The sequence below is a fragment of the Sarcophilus harrisii genome, chromosome 6 (genome assembly GCF_902635505.1).
Source record: "Sarcophilus harrisii chromosome 6, mSarHar1.11, whole genome shotgun sequence".
Taxonomy (NCBI): domain Eukaryota; kingdom Metazoa; phylum Chordata; class Mammalia; order Dasyuromorphia; family Dasyuridae; genus Sarcophilus; species Sarcophilus harrisii.
Genome location: NC_045431.1, coordinates 195,479,665 through 195,496,521, shown reverse-complemented (window position 1 = coordinate 195,496,521; position 16,857 = coordinate 195,479,665). Strand labels below are relative to the sequence as shown.

The following is a 16,857-nucleotide window of genomic DNA, read 5'->3' as shown; positions in this document are numbered from 1 at the left end:
TATTATGTTCTTTAAAGAAAAGTAATAATAGGGAAGAGATCCATGAATGTGAGCCTAATACTCTTCTTCTACATATATGAAAACACTCATACATGGTGACGCTTGTCAGATTCACAGTAACAAAAAATAAATATTTAAATAAAAAATGAAATGAAGGAAAATGAATTCTATTGCTCTGAGCGCTGCTCCTGCTATACTGGTGCATTCTGGGAGATCTGCCTTCTCTGTGTTTTACATTCTAGTAAAGTGTCCTTATACTGTCAGATTATACTTGGCATACGAGTTTGTTGGCCAGTACAGAGGTATTTATTTTGTCCTCTTCAAAACCTACTGTGGGAACTTAGCCTCTTAAACCTTTATTACTGAGCCATGGAAATATGAAATTCTCTATATATTTTTTTAGATTTTCCAGTCTTCAACTCTTTAAAATGATCCCCACATTAATAGCTCCATGTCTAATTTCTCTTCTGCATTCAAGAGATACAAATACAATTTCTTGCATATCTCCATTAGGTTGTCCCTTCTCCTCCACAACAACAACAATGTAATTTCTCCAAAACGGTGGTTATTGTCTAACCTTCCTCACTTCTACAGATTTTTAAGAGTGTGTCTCATTCTGACGCCACCATTTCTATCATTGGGATCACCATTCACTGGATCTGTCCATAAAATGAATTCCATTCCAAATATTCATGTGGATTATTTCTACCCTACCTGTGGTAGAACCTTCTGAGCTCATTTTGGTCTTATCAGATATAGTCTGGCATGCCATGTTTTGGTCCCCAACATCGTGAGGTCATTTTGGTCTTCCTGGAGAACTGAAAGACAACAACCAATCAATCAATCGATTAAGGAACAAAATGTGGGGAGAGGAGAAATGAATAATGTGAAGAACCAGTAATAAAGACAGGACATTTTAGGAAGAGTGAGATGCCCCTGAAGCAGAAAGGGGTTGAAAGTTCAGATCAAGTATTTTCAATGCTATCAAAATAGTCCAAGAATTCCAGGTAAACACCGAATGATATAAATATGTGAAAATTGGAAGATTTGGCAATGGTGATGGCAAAGTATAGACCTTTGACTTGTCTCTCTCCTTAACTTGTTATGTCTAATTACATACCAATTTTGGGGATTTCCATTTGGAATCTATTTCCATAGCAACACTGACCCGGACTGTTTCAGTAGCTTCCCAAGAAAACTTTTCATCACCCACCTAGTCTCCTCTCTCCTACCAGAAAAACAAAAGCTCTAATGTTCAGGGTTTCCCCATTGTTTTCCATTTTTAAATGCAAATAAAATAAAATAAAATGACAACTTGGGAGCGAACTTTCAGGTTCAGAAAAGGAGAAGGAAAATGTGTCGATTTTTAAAGATCTCTTTAAATGCTATGACTTATCCCAAGACAACCATTCTGAGAAAATAGCTAAAACCCTCATGAAAGAAAGTAAAAAAAAAAAACAAATGCAGCATTGGGGATATAGCTCAGTGGTAGAGCGCACGCTTTGCATGTGTGAGGCCCCGGGTTCGATCCCCGGTATCTCCAATAAGATTTTCCTGGATTCATCTTAAATTTGATATTCTTCGTGAAGTTGCTACAGAAAAGAAAGCTTTTCTGGATACAACTCGTTTTTGGTAGCAATTCTATTCCAGACACATTCTGGATACAATTTAGCATTGGTAACGACTGCATTCTGGATACAATACAATCTTTCGAGTCCCAGAAACGTGGCAACTCCTTTCTTAACACATCTTAACCTTTCGAATCCCAGAAGGGTTTGGGAAAGTCAATTCAAGAAAAACTTCCTCTGGGCCACTACTTCTAGGTTTGCCACCTGCCAGCACTGCACCATCCATACCTGGAATCATATTTATGCTTTTCAGACACGTTCGCATACATGACTGTCCATATAGAGGTTGACACATTGATTGCCAGAGCTAGCTTAGCATCTGGGAGGCTTTGAAAGAAAATATGCGAGAGAAGAGGTATCAGGGTGCATACCAAATTGAAGGTCTACAGAGCACTTGTGCTGACTTCATTGTCAGTGAAACCTGAGCAGTATACCAGCACCATGCCATAAAATTGGACTGCTTCCGTTTGAATTATCTTAGATTCTGAAGATTATACAAGATAAGGTACTGGACACTGAGGTCTTCCCTCAAGTCGAACTGCGCAGCTTTCAAACTCTACTGCAGAGTGAAACAAGTTCGTTAAGTTAACCACATTAACTTGAAGGCCAAACGACTGATTATCTAAAAGGCTATTCATGGAGAACTCGCACATGGTGAATGCTCACAGAGATCAGAAGAAGCAGTAAGAGGCTACTCTGAAGAACTTTGGTATTGATTATGACACAAGGGAGATGCTGCAAAGGACCATCTAGCAATGGTATGCCTGTATCAAAGAAGGCGCTGTGGTCTTTGAGCAAAGCAGAATCGCAGTAGTCCAAAGAAAACTTGAGATGTCCAAATCTAGGTTCATCTCCATCCCATATGTCCAAACAGACTACTTGGGCCTGAACTGTGATAGGCTTCCGAGCTTGTATTGGACTTATAGGCTGCAATCAAACATATTTTATATTGACCCTAATACTTTGACATCTATCTGCTATTACTAAGGTAAAATAAAAACAACAGAAAGCAATGTTGAGCTTCTGTGTCTTGGTTCCTCCAGAGAGTTCAGGGGACTCCAAAAAAGGAAGTTCCTTTTTGTTTTGTTTTGTTATTTTATTTTATTTTTTAAATTAAGGCTTTTTATTTACAAAGCATAAGCACAGGTGATTTTTCAACATTGATCCTTGCAAAACCTTGTATTCTAAAATTTTCCCTCCTTCCCCCCACCCTCTCCCCTAGATGGCAGGTAATTCATGTTAAATATATTAAAATATATGTTAAAATCAGATATGGATACATGTTCATACACTTATCTTGCTGCACAAGAAAAATCGGATCAAGTAGGGAAAAAAAAACTGAGAAAGAAAACAAAATGCAAGCAAACAACAACAGAGAAAGTGAAAAATGCTATGTTGTTGTGAACCACAGTCTTGTCTGTGGGTGTAGATGGCTCTCTTCATCACAAAATTATTCGAAATGACCTGAATCATCTCATTGTTGGAAAGAGCCGTGTCCATCAGAATTGATCATTGTATAGTCTTCTTGTTGCTGTGTACAATGATCTCCTGATTCTGCTCATTTCACTTAGCATCAGTTCATGTAAGTGTCCCAAGCGTCTCTGAAATCATCCTGCTGATTCCAAAACGGCAAGTTCCAGCACTCGATTACTAATAGCTGAAGGCAGGCAGCTGGTTATCTATAGCTCTATTACAGAGATGGTTCTGGTTGCAAATGGTTCAAATCCCTTTTGCTGAAAACTCACTTGTGATCTATCAGAAGGCTTCCTCCTTTTTCACGGAAAGCTTCTTCACGTGTGCAATACTTTAGGAGATAAGGTGGCTAACTGGTTAGCTAGATCAATATGTCCTTCCTCTTGCCTCAGTTTTCAAGACAACTAGAAAACTATATCATTTCTATGTTCCTGCTATTTGGTGGGGCATTTACTGAGGGCACAAAAATATATTGGACAAAGAGTAGCTTTATCTTCAGACAGATTTTCTTCCAGGATAGTCTTTTTTTCCAGCGATGGGAAGAAGTGCCAACAGGTCGCCATGCAGGATTCCTGATGGATGAGAAGAGGTAAAGCAATCAAAACTGGAGAATGCTGGCTTCTGTTCCGTTAATTCTCTCTTGGAGAAGCTAGTTTACTCACAACCCAGCCCTACCAATAGAAAAGTACTTCTTCCAAACAGCTAAAAAGATAGGGCTTATGATGTTGGGGTCCATGCTCGTAGATTCCTGTTAAAAATTGTGTAAATGCCTTTAGCAGGGGGTTCACTTTCGATACACTTAAGGATTTCACCTAAAGTAAAAACCCTCATACAAACAAAAGGCTGAAGGCAAGAGGTGACGGAATTGGCTAAAGGCAATGAACTGAGAATGCTTAGTGAGTCCTGCGCTTTGTGTCTGGAAGACTGGATTTCAAAATCGGGCTTCAGATATTTAATTAGTTCTATGGACCGGGGCAAGTTCGTTAATCTCTGTTTTCCTCAACTGTGAAATGATGACAAATTATAGCACCGATCTCCTGAACGACATAGGTATAAGGATAAGATTCTGTAGGCCTCGGCCCTCAGTTTCCCTGCATGTCCATGGGAGTAATTACAGTTCGATGAACTATTATTCACCCGTGTTTTGCAGCTGTTGAATAACCCTGGGAACAAATATAGTTAAAAGAACACCGTCTTGGGTGGATTCTGGCCAAATCCACCAAGGACGTGTTATCTATATACTGGAACTAGCCTCTCCAGGAGTAAAGCTTCACTCTTGACAGACTCTGGCGGGACTGGCCCCTCTTCTGGATTCTCTCAAGAAAGTGAAGTCAGTATTGCTGGCATTTAGCCGCCTTTGTTCCCTGGGATATTTAAGTCATGATAGATCAATACCCAAATTGGAAAGGACTCTCTGCCTGGGACCCTCTGGGTTCATTTGTTATTAAGCATTTTCATACAACCTGGTATCTTAGGTCTTGTGGGAGCGAGCCATTCTGCAGGAATAAATCATAAATCTTAGCCTAATACCTCCCAAGGTTGTCATGAGGATCAAATGAGATATTTAAGTGCTTAGCACTTAATAAGAGTAGGCTCTTAAGAAGTGCTTGTTTCCGTCTTTCATTGCTTTGTGCCTCGGCGTGCCGTCTGCAGTTTTTGCTCTCCCTTCCCACAGCCTATTTCTATTTTCTTCAACTTCCATTAGGAGGATTTGCGGAGTACCAAATAGAAGTCAAGAAGGACACCAGAGAAAGAATGGTGGGATTCCTGTTTGACAGCCTCTCTCCCGGAAATATGGATGAGGTAGGAAGGAAGGAATCTGATATCCTGTTACTCGAGGAATCAAAACTGGAGGATGCGGGCATCGATCCCGCTACCTCTCGCATGCTAAGCGAGCGCTCTACCATTTGAGCTAATCCCCCACCACAGAAGTACCTTTTTTTGGGGGGGTGTATTCTAACTGAATCTAGAGGGCCACACGCTTTACTGCTTGTCCCTGTCTCCTGAGAATTTAAGATGAAAAGGGGACTGGTGGTGACTGGGAGACACTAGAGACCCCAGGAAAAACAATGATGGGGGAAAGTTCAAGGAGGGACAAGTATACATACAGGATAGTGGCCGACTTGAAAATAAAGATTTCCTTTACATAAGGAAATAAGGAAAAGAAATCTCCTGTATTTCACCACATCGAACATCCACGAAATAAAGCAGTTTTAAACATAGCTTTTTGGATTTTTTTTTAGCACTCGGTTTGAAACCTGTCAACGCGTCGGCTCCGTGGCTTAGTTGGTTAAAGCGCCTGTCTAGTAAACAGGAGATCCTGGGTTCGAATCCCAGCGGGGCCTTTTATGTTTCCCAGCTGGGCCTTATTGCCTTTTTTTTTTTTTTTTTTTTTTGGTCGCTGCTGCCCAGAACTCCTGCATTTCGACGCAATCTCTATAGGACAAGGAGAAAGGAATAGCTGAATGAGGTCGTGAGATTTACCTTCCTCAGGCCTTAAGAAGAAACTGAGATTAAGCATTTTAACCTCACCTGCCCCGGCCAGTGACTTGAAATTGATCAGCCATATCAGTTTGCTTACTTTTAGGCTTGGAAATTTTAAAGTGGCAATTGAGGCTTGATGTAAGAAACTATTTCCTAAAATGGAGTCATCCAAAATTGAAATAGACTTTGCAGAATGACAAGAGATTCTTCCTCATTGGAGATTCCCCAAGTAAAATCAGAATGGCCATTAAAGGGATAGGATATCTTGGGGGAGTTGGGGGAGTTGAGTTAAGAATCCCAATTATTTCACAGCACCTTGATGGATTAGACTGGTGGTCTAATATTAGAAATCAACCTTCTATTGAAGATCAAATTAAATGTAAGAAAGTATGCAAGTGGAAGGTCTTAGTCAAATGTAGTGACAAATACTTGTTATTTTGCATGAGACCCTGTAGTTTTGTCTAAAAGGAATTCTTCTTTTATTATAAAGGTATTTCCTCACTTCCCCTTGTCTCCTGATCTCAAATAGGAAAAGTTTTCTTTTAACTCGGAAGCTGCTTATACCCTATATATTCTTCTTTCCTCCGGAGGCTGTTATCCCTCTTTTGATATCTCTCCTCTCTTTTGAAATACATTATTTATCTATCCTATTGCTGCCTATTGGTCGTGCACTTTAAGAAGGCCTGAAAGGTTGTTTAGAAAAATCTCTACCCCATGAAGCTGAAATCATCATTCTTTAATACTGTAGTGACCCACAGTCATCTGATTTTCAAAAAGTCTCACTGTTCAGACTCTAACAAGGGCAGAAATTGAACCCACAGGGAGAAAGCAAAATTAATAGTAGTCCATGATCGAACCACTCAAACCACCTTATCTCCCAAATAACTAAAGTCTATTTCATGTTGGTTTCAGGAATGTTTGGACATGAAGATGAAGGGCAAGGAAGCTAGCTGTTTCCGGGATTTAGAATGTGATAGGAAATATTACGCAGAAAGGGCACGATCTGCCCTTCAAGAACCAAAAAGAATGAGATTTCTTGCTCAGATATTCTGGACGACCAAACTCGAGATCCAAAGGAACACAAAGGAACAGATTCACTGCAAAGGTATCAAAAGGAAGCGAAAAGGATTCACCCCCCAGAACAATTGAGTCAAGCTGGAGCAAATCATGGGGAAAATGGAGATAGTGATGAACAGATAGACTGTCAAATGAACAAAACTAGTAGGAAGTTTTGGACAAAAGGTCAGAAGGCCCCGCTGGGATTCGAACCCAGGATCTCCTGTTTACTAGACAGGCGCTTTAACCAACTAAGCCACGGAGCCAACTTGAAAGCTGACGCTGAATCGATAGTAAAAAAGCATGACTTTTCTTTATTGTTTTCTGTCCAAGAGACATTGGGCCGAATAATGAAGCTTTCGACTTTCTCTTCTGTTTCATGTCTACTCCGAATTCCTAATCTTTTCCTTGTAGTTCAGAAAATCGAAGCAAAAACTCAACCTCAAGTCTGCAAGCACTTCCCTCCCCTTTCTTTCCAGTTGTCTCCTCTACTCCGATTTCACACAATTACAAAGTTTTAGCAGTCCAAGGGACGCCCAGGTAAGATACTTTGCCCACTTGATGAAGTTAAGAAAAAGAAGAAAGGCAAAGAGTGGTTAGAGAATGAGTTAACTCTTATCAGGAATAAGACAGTTCTTGAGAAGAGACTTGAATTAGCATAAGGTGAAACTAAATGGTGGGGCTGTCTTTACAGAAACAGAGAGACAGCAGTAATTGTAGAGATGGCTTTTGTGTCCTTTCTCACAGGCGGTACATGGGAAATAAGTTTTTATAATAATATATATATTATTATTATATTATATATTTTTATATTATTATATATAAGTTTTATATAATATATTTAATATAATAAGTTTTTTTTAAAGTGTTTATACCTGTTGTATTGCTTGCTTTACTGTTAATAAATAGTAGTCACTGACACTGACGGTTATTTAAACCTAGGACAATAGGGTGAGAGTGGAAGTTGAGATACAGAGAGGTGAGTCTATAGGGAAAGAAGTCTCTCCAATGTATTAAAAACACACATTTCACGAAATACTTGAAAATAGCTATTATGCACGAGAAATTTTCCAAGGTCTTCTTAATTTGAGTTCCAGCAAGACACATTCATTGTTTAACTTTACGTCAGGCATGCTATTATGTTCCACGAACTTTTTTTCTCTCTCTTGTTTACTATAGGCTTGCTGAAAAAGAAACTATCAAAAGAGAGATTTGAGAGAATTGAAAACATCTTCAAATGTTCTTGCAACCGATCCAGGATGAGTGTATCCTTTTTACTTCACTGTGGCAAGCAGCACCTTCCCCTCCCCCCCCCTCCCCCCCCCAATTCTCTGGCATACCCCAATGCATGATTGTTCAATTCCCAGGCCCCCGATGTACTTTGTTTCTCCGGGACCCATATGTCTTCAATCAGATATATTGAGTACCTTTTTAATACGGGCCAACCTGCCTTCAGTCATACATATTGAGCACCTTTTAATGCGGACCAACCACTCGAATTCAGATCCGGACTCCGAGAAGTGTTTTCGGTGATTTTTGGTATATCATCCCTGGGAGTGGATTCCAGGCAATTCAGCCCGGAGGTAGCGTTTCCCAAGATTCCTCACAGATTCCCCGCTAAGAGACCCGAAAGGTCAGCCACCAACCAAGTCTTCACTACTAGTTGCTCCCAACTTCCTCCTGCTCTTTCTCCTCTGCTATCTGTGGTTTCTTTGAATTCTCAGCAATAGGCAAGGCAGAATACTAAAGTTTGAGGCCTTCTAGATTTTGTAGGAATAGCCTAAAAAGGTGAGCAACGGGGCGGGGGATTAGCTCAAATGGTAGAGCGCTCGCTTAGCATGCGAGAGGTAGCGGGATCGATGCCCGCATCCTCCACTCTTAGCATGCGAGAGGTAGCGGGATCGATCCCCGCATCCTCCACTTTTGACCTGATTTCTAGCTATTGAAGTTGAAAAGTTAATTAATCGGCCTAGAGAAACCCGGTCCGAGTATAGCCTAAAAAGGTGAGCAACATCCTCCACTTTTGACTTGATTTCTAGCTATTGAAATTAAAAAGTTAATTAATCGGCCTAGAGAAACTCGGTCCGAGTATAGCCTAAAAAGGTGGGTAACGTAATGGGGGATTAGCTCAAATGGTAGAGCGCTCGCTTAGCATGCGAGAGGTAGCGGGATCGATACCCGCATCCTCCACTTTTGACTTGATTTCTAACTATTGAAATTAAAAAGTTAATTAATCGGCCTAGAGAAACTCGGTCCGAGTATAGCCTAAAAAGGTGGGTAACGTAATGGGGGATTAGCTCAAATGGTAGAGCGCTCGCTTAGCATGCGAGAGGTAGCGGGATCGATGCCCGCATCCTCCACTCTTAGCCACTCTTAGTCCACTCTTAGCCACTCTTAGCATGCGAGAGGTAGCGGGATCGATGCCCGCATCCTCCACTTTTGACTTGATTTCTAGCTATTGAAATTAAAAAGTTAATTAATCGGCCTAGAGAAACTCGGTCCGAGTATAGCCTAAAAAGGTGGGTAACGTAATGGGGGATTAGCTCAAATGGTAGAGCGCTCGCTTAGCATGCGAGAGGTAGCGGGATCGATGCCCGCATCCTCCACTTTTGACTTGATTTCTAACTATTGAAATTAAAAAGTTAATTAATCGGCCTAGAGAAACTCGGTCCGAGTATAGCCTAAAAAGGTGGGTAACGTAATGGGGGATTAGCTCAAATGGTAGAGGGCTCGCTTAGCATGCGAGAGGTAGCGGGATCGATACCCGCATCCTCCACTTTTGACTTGATTTCTAGCTATTGAAATAGAAAAAAGTTAATTAATCGGCCTAGAGAAACTCGGTCTGAGTACCGGGGTCAGAGTTTGATTGAAAGACCACTACAAGGACGAGAACGCAGGCACACTTTTAGGAAATTGAGGGGTGGGGGAGAGTATGTGGAGGGAAAGAAATGCATAATTCAGTTTTCTTCACCTCGAACTCCTCCGCCAATAGATGGATTAAAGATAAACAGTTCTTGTACTCGTGAGGACATTTCTTATCGAAAAAGTCGGAGACGTGTAAGTTAATAGTTAAGTAAATTCTATGCAAACGGTGTTTAGTAAATTTTTTTAAACAGGAAATTTCATAAAGATTGATCACTTGGTAACAACTCTTCTCTCACTCATCTGTTTAGACACCAACTTCTGGATTTTCGTTTGATGTGGTTTGTAAAATGATCTTTTTTGTGGGGGGATCAGCTCAGATGGTAGAGCGCTCGCTTAGCATGCGAGAGGTAGCGGGATCGATGCCCGCATCCTCCATTTTTGATTTCCTTGATTGTTTATTCTCAATGGAGAAAGAGAGAGAGAGATTGAGGATTTTATCAGTGAGCTGTTCTCTTCCTTTCCTCTTCTCTTCATATACTTCAGGGTCTCCAGATCCTTCCTTTAGGAACTATGCGATGAAACATCATTCGTAATTTTAAAACTGGACATTCGACCTTAAGGAGAATGCACCAGTGAGATGCGCTGGGGGCAAAAGAAACATCTAGGGGGAGAGAGGGGCAACAAAACCACACTGTTGACTCTATAGGGGAAAGGATAATATTTATCAGATTCTATCAAAGGGAAAGGATAGCATTTATCAGATTCTATCTGACTTCTTGAGACATAAGTGAGGCTGTGCTAAAGAGAGCTTTCCTTTTATTTATTTATTTATTTGTTGTCTGCAGAAACCTTTTCTTCTGGATGTTTCCAGTGACCGTGTAAACGTGAGGCATTTCGTGTAAACGTGAGGCATTTCTCCAAAGGACTCTTACTTGCAGGACAGTGACACTGCTTTGTTTTGGGTATCCCTAAAACCTCAACATTTCTAAATCCCAAATCGTGGATAGGAGGACTATATACGGGAAAGAAGGAAGGGGAAAGGGGTCTGGGAAATTTGTAGAGACGAATCACAAGAAAACTGCTGGAGATGCCGGGGATCGAACCCGGGGCCTCACACATGCAAAGCGTGCGCTCTACCACTGAGCTACATCCCCTACCTGTCAAATAAAATGGTATCAATTTCATTAATTAGGATGTTATGTGTTTTCTCTGGAGGGATGAGATAGAATGAATAATGTTACTTGAAGATATATCAATACCGTTTGGATCCCAATGATCAAAGAATTTTCCATCTCCTTTTCTATCCCTAAATGTTGAGCCATTTATGACCGTTTTATGGAAGAGTCTCTTAGCTCTCAGAAATGGTTACATGGAGAACCAAGGTAAATACTAGGGGAAAAAAAAATAGTATCATGAGCAAATGGAGATGCTGGTTAACGAAAGGTGGTCCATATATATACAGTTTCTGTTTTATCTTCACTTCGTCCTTTGAGTGAGGAGAAATTAATTGAATGATTAAATTGACAGTTTTAAGCAAAGATGTTCTCTGAGTTGAAATCTTTTAATGACTTTTTAAAAACAGCTGCCGTCCCTGGGTGGGCTCGAACCACCAACCTTTCGGTTAACAGCCGAACGCGCTAACCGATTGCGCCACAGAGACGTTACAAAGGCTCATTATTGAATCATTCATCCGGACAAAAATTGTATCTCGTTCTACTTGTCCTGAAAACGGGCTTCCAGTAAGACTGCAAGTCCTCCAAGTTACATTCGAAATCTGAAAAATCACGTTCAGAAAACAAGTCACAGGAAGAAGGAAAATTCAGATTTTACCATTTGAGATTCCTTTTCCTTCCCTTTTGGTCAAAGCAGGAAAAATCCCAAACTGCTCATCTCCTAGCAACAAGTACTGGGCTTGTTTCAGGGAGTGGGGAAGCATCTTGAAGCTAGTGATGCCCAAGCTGTAGGAGGGAGGGAGGGAATGAGGAAAGTCAAATAAAGAGTTCTCCTCCCCGACCCCTCCGGGGAAGAAAATGTAATGGAAATCCTCGTGACTGGTTTGTTGTATCTCGGGGTTTTAGAGAGGGAGACGCGTCTATTGGGAGGAATCAAAATTCCTTGTTGGTATTTTATGGTTTATGTTTGTTCAAAATGATGACTGCAATTAGTAGGCTATTAGCAAAACTTTACCATCCTCATTTTTTAAAGCTGAAGAGGGAAATGGAAATGGGGAGAATTCTTTTAGTACTTCTGGTCTAATACCCCAGTCAGCGTTGTCTCTGTGGCGCAATCGGTTAGCGCGTTCGGCTGTTAACCGAAAGGTTGGTGGTTCGAGCCCACCCAGGGACGACCTTTGCTTTATTAATTGTAATACTAAGCACCTTTCATCCCCCTTGGGCATTGTACTTAACCGGGTCAGGTTTTGCCCTGTCTTCTGGTGCTCCTGACTCATTAATCACTAGTCATTATACTTGACCTCCTCTACTTAGAGACTTTTCTTCCTCTCCCTTCTCTTTAACAGTCCTTTTTCTGACCGGGATTTCTGCCTCTGGAATCAACTATAGAACTGGCTACAGAGGAGGAGACAGAAAACCATTGAAAGAAAACATTGAAAATATAATCCTCCAGAAGCAGAAAGAGGAGCAAGTATTCGACTGTTAAAAAGCGCCTGAAGAGTTTCATGATAGCTAGAAACTGAACATTACAGGGCTGTGCTGTTGGTGAATGGCCACATGATGGTACAAACATGTAATGAACTGTTATTATGCCTGAGGGAACGACCAAAAGGACCATCTCAGAGCAAAAGGGAGACCTTTGGCAACTGACACAGAGTGAAGTGAAGAATTTATACAGTGATAACATTGTAGAGAGTAACAATCTTAAACCAGTATAAAAATCAGATCAACAAATAAAGTAAGGCATTTATTGAAGCTCAAAGAATCGCGATCCAGATCAATCACTGTCTTCAGTGAGGGGAATCGCAAACAAATTATAAGACGCTCAGGAGAGGCGGTTAGGTAGATAATTGGAAATGGGGGGAGGGGAGCAGAATCTCAAGTTATATATAGCAGGGTAACGGCCCGTGTCCTAGAAAACCCACAGGATCGGTTTAGGCTGCTTCTAGCCAACAGAGACAGGCCGATGATCATTCCCCTAGCTAGGAGCACAGAATAGTCGAACTCTCAGGAAGACAGAGGTTGCAGAAGTATCCTTGAGGCTGTTTCTGAACCGGAACAGGGGCATTTAGAAACTGCGAATCTCATCAGAAATTCCCAGGGGCTGATTAGAAATTGCTTGTCAGAATAGCTTAGGGCGTCCTACTCAAGGACTGACACAATATTAAAAAGCTTTCGAACTGATCAATACAATGATAAACTACAGATCTCGAGGTCTGAAGAATATTACTATTCTTCTGATAATTGATCAGTTTTAAATGTGAAAGAGACAGACGCCTTGAAAGTGTGTGCATGCGTGCGTGTACATGTGCGTGTGTGCGTGCGTGTGTGTGCGTGTATGTGTGGGTGTGTGTAGAGGGAGGAACCATTACACAAACTCCCAGTATTCATCGTTTGTTGTAATTTTTAGCAAGTTTTCCCTGACAGCCACTTTACATTTGCCATTTCAGAACTTCCACCCATTGCTAGTAAATTCTAATCCCTTGACTAAAGTGACGATTTTATTCCCTGTTCCAAGGGATAGTCTAAGTTCGAAAATAGCTATCTATTGTTATCCAACACCTCCACCATTCCACCTTACAATTCAGTACGTTAATCCCAGCTTGGGACAACAACAACACAACAAAAGTAGTTTATTTTGAGCAATTGGGAAAATGAAACTTAAGAAAGAATTGTTCATGCAGATCCCTAGAAACAGATAAATATGGGAATGGGCAGAAGCAGTGGAAGGGATTCTACAATTTACTTGGTTGTGTCTCTGAGCACACTTGGTAGTAACTGTCCCTGAAACTTTTCTGTCAGACTTTGCTTCTGACTATCATTTGGGTTGCTGCTAGTGAAGCTCCCCTTTGAGCTTCCTTTGAGGACACTTTTCACTCTGATTCGAGGCTGGTTGATGACGCAGTGATTGTCCAGGGTGGGAGCCGCAATCCTTTCCTAATTGGGAATATTTGAAATCTGTCCAAGGATTCTGGAATAACTTCCTGTAAATGAGAGTGATCCAACAAAGAAATTAAGCTATCACAGAGGGAGGGAGTTTTTCATGAATTGAGTTGAAAAAGAACCTGGGTGAGAGAGATCTGGGTTATTCCATGAATAGTTTCCTGCTTAAGACATGGAGCAGCAGTAAATTAATTGTGAATTATTTTCCAAGATTAAGATTGTATATTAATGACAATAGCACCTTTTTGCAATTCCATTTAAGCCTAATGACATTTCTAATGATCCGCAGTATGAAAGTATGACAACTTTTACGGGATTATTACATTTAAAAAAATTTGTGGTCAAATCTCATAACTGTATTTTTTTTTCCCCTGAGAAATTCTCAAAGAAGATGGGAAGGTTCATCACTTGGAAATAACAACTCACATTTTTGTAGCATCTTCGCCTTTCTCAATGATTTTCTCACAATAACACAACGCACAAAATATAACAAATACTAACCTACTGCTCCAGTAAATTGGAATATAACCTGTTAAACAACAAAAAAGATTGAGAAATCATGACTACGTAGACTGAAACCATTGAATTTCTGTTCTCCCTTTCACCTCACCCCAAAAACTTTCAAATGTACTAGTGTGCTTACTCATCCAAAAGAACCAGGGGTTTAAGCAAACAAACAGCCAAAAAATTTCCTTTGCTTCTACTAACACTAGTACACGAAAGATTCACTATCCTAATAAATTATAGTACAATTTGTGTCATAGTTTAAATATGAGACATGCTTTGGGAATGAATTCAAGTCTATCCCCCATTTTCTTAGTACCTCTGAATTCCATTCAGGTAAACACAAGGGAGATCTTATCTAATTTCACTTGCTCATATAGATCAATGGAAAAGGGGGGAAAATGACCAAGCAAGAGACAGACAGCATTATGAAATGTAAAATGGATAATTCTGAATATATTAAATTAAAAAGATTTTGCCCAGACAAAACCAATGCAACCAAAATTAGCTAGAAAGTGCTGGGAATTCCCCTCTCCTCCCCTAACAAGAACTGTCTCTGATCAAGGTCTAATTTCTGTAGAGAATGGAGTCAAATTTATAAGAATACGAATCATTTCCCAGTTGATAAATGTTCCAAAGGTATGAACAAGCAGTTTTCAAATGAAGAAATAAAAGCTACCCGTAGTCATATGAAAAAATGCTCTATATCATTATTGACCAGAAATATGTAAATTCAAACAATTTGGAGCACTAATGCATTGTGGATTGAGTTATGAATTGATCCAAACAGTCTTAAGAAAAAATGTGGAATTGTGCTGAAAGTTGTATAAAACTACACATACCCTTTAAAACAGGAATACCACTACTAGTCTGTAGCCCAAAATGATTTTTAAAAAGAGAAAACATATTGATAGTAACTCTTTGTTGTGGTGGCAAAGAATTGGAAATTGAGGGAAATCCATCAATTTGGAAGTAGCTGAACAAGTTGTGGTATATGATTATAAAGGAATATTATTGTGTTGTAAGAAATGACAAGCAGGAAGATTTCAGAAAAACCTAAAAAGATCACATGAACTAATACAAAGTGAAGTGAGCAAAACCAGAAGAACACTAATAGCAATATTGTATGATAATCAATTGCAAATGACTTAGGTATTCTCAGCAATACAATTATATAAGATAATTCCAAGGGCTTTTGATAAAAAAATGCTCTCCACTTCCAGGGAAAGAACTGAGGGAGTCTAAATAAACATTGATGTATACTATTTTTTACTTTCTTTAGCTTTTATAGTGAGTTTTTTCTTTCTTTTTGGTCTGTCTTTTTTCACAATATGTTTAATATAGAAATATGTTTTCCATGATTGCAAATGTGTAACCTATATCAACTTGCTTGCATTTTCAATAAGAGGATAGGGGAAGGTGAGAGGGAGAGAATTTAAAGCCCAAAATAAACAATTTTTTTTTTTTTTACATATTATGTGCATTTCAAAAAATTATTATTTTAAAACATTTTACTTGCTTACAAACAATCCATTTTGATCACTTTAATGCTACACTAAGAACTGCCATAGTACCTTTTTGTTATCCTGACTTTCTGGCACTCTGAACCTGGAAAATCTTATGCCTGGACAAGCCAATCACATGATTTGTCCTGTATTCCTTTGCTGCTTCTGAGCATTGTTGGAGAAAACCAAAAAAATGGATCTTCAGTAGGGCCTAGTAACTGATAGGATGTAAGAGGTGAGGGAGAGGAAAGATTGCAAAATATGTTATCAGTTCCAGACATTAAGTGAATAGTGTTATCATGGACCCAAAAAATGAAAGCAGGGCGGGTAGTAGGACTAGGGAGAAAGAAAATAAATTGGGTTTTGGATATGTTGAGCTCCTTTTACAGAATGTAATGGGCCAAGAATTATTTCGAAAAGGCCCCACCTAGGTCCCTCCATTATGTCATTGTTCTTATTATTCCATAAAACCATGGAATGGTTTGACCATCATGCCTCTTGTCCAGCAGCTCAGAAGTCCAGGTCTGGGCATCTTACCATATGTAAAGAGAACGAAAGCAGATTCGTTCTCCAAAGAACCCAATGACAATTTGCCATAGGCAGGAAGAGGAAAAGGGAAAGAAAAAGAGAGACACTGATCCTGAGAAAACTCAACCAAATAAACCTTGGAGCCCAGGAAGAGCAAAGAGATTCATCTGACTCTGAGCTGTTGGGTGCAGACTCCTATTGAAGCAGTGTTGGAGAGGTTTGGGACATCGTTACTGACCTCAATCGAGCTTTTTTATCTGGCTGTTTCTGAGACTGTTTCTTGGGCAGATAATTTACCCAAAGAAATAATTCTCACAAAATTTCCCTTTCCTTCCTTTATCCTCAACTTCTCCTTTCTTCCTGATAAGACACTTTATCATGATCCTTCCTCTTCTACAAATTGTACAAAGATGTCTTCCCTAAACATTTTAGTTCAAAGTGCCAAAGGTTTGATTCATCTTAGAGGTTGATAAGGGATCCTGGAGTTACTGGAGTAGGTCCATGGGGGTCACTGAAACAGTTCATTTGAAATCTGGGAATTATTACTAGAGATCTGACTCAGAATCTGAAGAAGCCTCTTCTGCTTTCCTTAAGATTCGGATACAAAAGTCAGTGCAGTAGTAGTGTGGGGAGGAGGGGACATGGAGAGGACATAGAATCAGCTTAAAGTGATGTGCAGAAAGATGGTGGAGTCTTAAG

At 40.0% G+C, this 16,857-nt stretch overlaps 13 non-coding genes across 13 annotated transcripts; 9 read left to right on the top strand and 4 right to left on the bottom strand.

Annotated features, from left to right (window-relative positions):
- The first annotated feature begins 1,471 nt into the window (after positions 1-1,471).
- TRNAA-UGC lies at positions 1,472-1,543 on the top strand. Its single transcript has one exon. It is a non-coding gene; the product is annotated as a tRNA-Ala (tRNA).
- A 3,407-nt stretch (positions 1,544-4,950) lies between these two features.
- Positions 4,951-5,023, bottom strand: TRNAA-AGC. Its single transcript has one exon. It is a non-coding gene; the product is annotated as a tRNA-Ala (tRNA).
- Positions 5,024-5,372: 349 nt separating this feature from the next.
- On the top strand, positions 5,373-5,446 carry TRNAT-AGU. The gene has a single exon. It is a non-coding gene; the product is annotated as a tRNA-Thr (tRNA).
- Positions 5,447-6,833: 1,387 nt separating this feature from the next.
- Positions 6,834-6,907, bottom strand: TRNAT-AGU. The gene has a single exon. It is a non-coding gene; the product is annotated as a tRNA-Thr (tRNA).
- Positions 6,908-8,443: 1,536 nt separating this feature from the next.
- TRNAA-AGC lies at positions 8,444-8,516 on the top strand. The gene has a single exon. It is a non-coding gene; the product is annotated as a tRNA-Ala (tRNA).
- A 242-nt stretch (positions 8,517-8,758) lies between these two features.
- TRNAA-AGC lies at positions 8,759-8,831 on the top strand. Its single transcript has one exon. It is a non-coding gene; the product is annotated as a tRNA-Ala (tRNA).
- A 97-nt stretch (positions 8,832-8,928) lies between these two features.
- TRNAA-AGC lies at positions 8,929-9,001 on the top strand. Its single transcript has one exon. It is a non-coding gene; the product is annotated as a tRNA-Ala (tRNA).
- A 173-nt stretch (positions 9,002-9,174) lies between these two features.
- On the top strand, positions 9,175-9,247 carry TRNAA-AGC. Its single transcript has one exon. It is a non-coding gene; the product is annotated as a tRNA-Ala (tRNA).
- Positions 9,248-9,344: 97 nt separating this feature from the next.
- TRNAA-AGC lies at positions 9,345-9,417 on the top strand. The gene has a single exon. It is a non-coding gene; the product is annotated as a tRNA-Ala (tRNA).
- A 451-nt stretch (positions 9,418-9,868) lies between these two features.
- TRNAA-AGC lies at positions 9,869-9,941 on the top strand. Its single transcript has one exon. It is a non-coding gene; the product is annotated as a tRNA-Ala (tRNA).
- Positions 9,942-10,588: 647 nt separating this feature from the next.
- TRNAA-UGC lies at positions 10,589-10,660 on the bottom strand. Its single transcript has one exon. It is a non-coding gene; the product is annotated as a tRNA-Ala (tRNA).
- Positions 10,661-11,092: 432 nt separating this feature from the next.
- Positions 11,093-11,166, bottom strand: TRNAN-GUU. Its single transcript has one exon. It is a non-coding gene; the product is annotated as a tRNA-Asn (tRNA).
- Positions 11,167-11,778: 612 nt separating this feature from the next.
- TRNAN-GUU lies at positions 11,779-11,852 on the top strand. Its single transcript has one exon. It is a non-coding gene; the product is annotated as a tRNA-Asn (tRNA).
- The last annotated feature ends 5,005 nt before the right edge of the window (positions 11,853-16,857 follow it).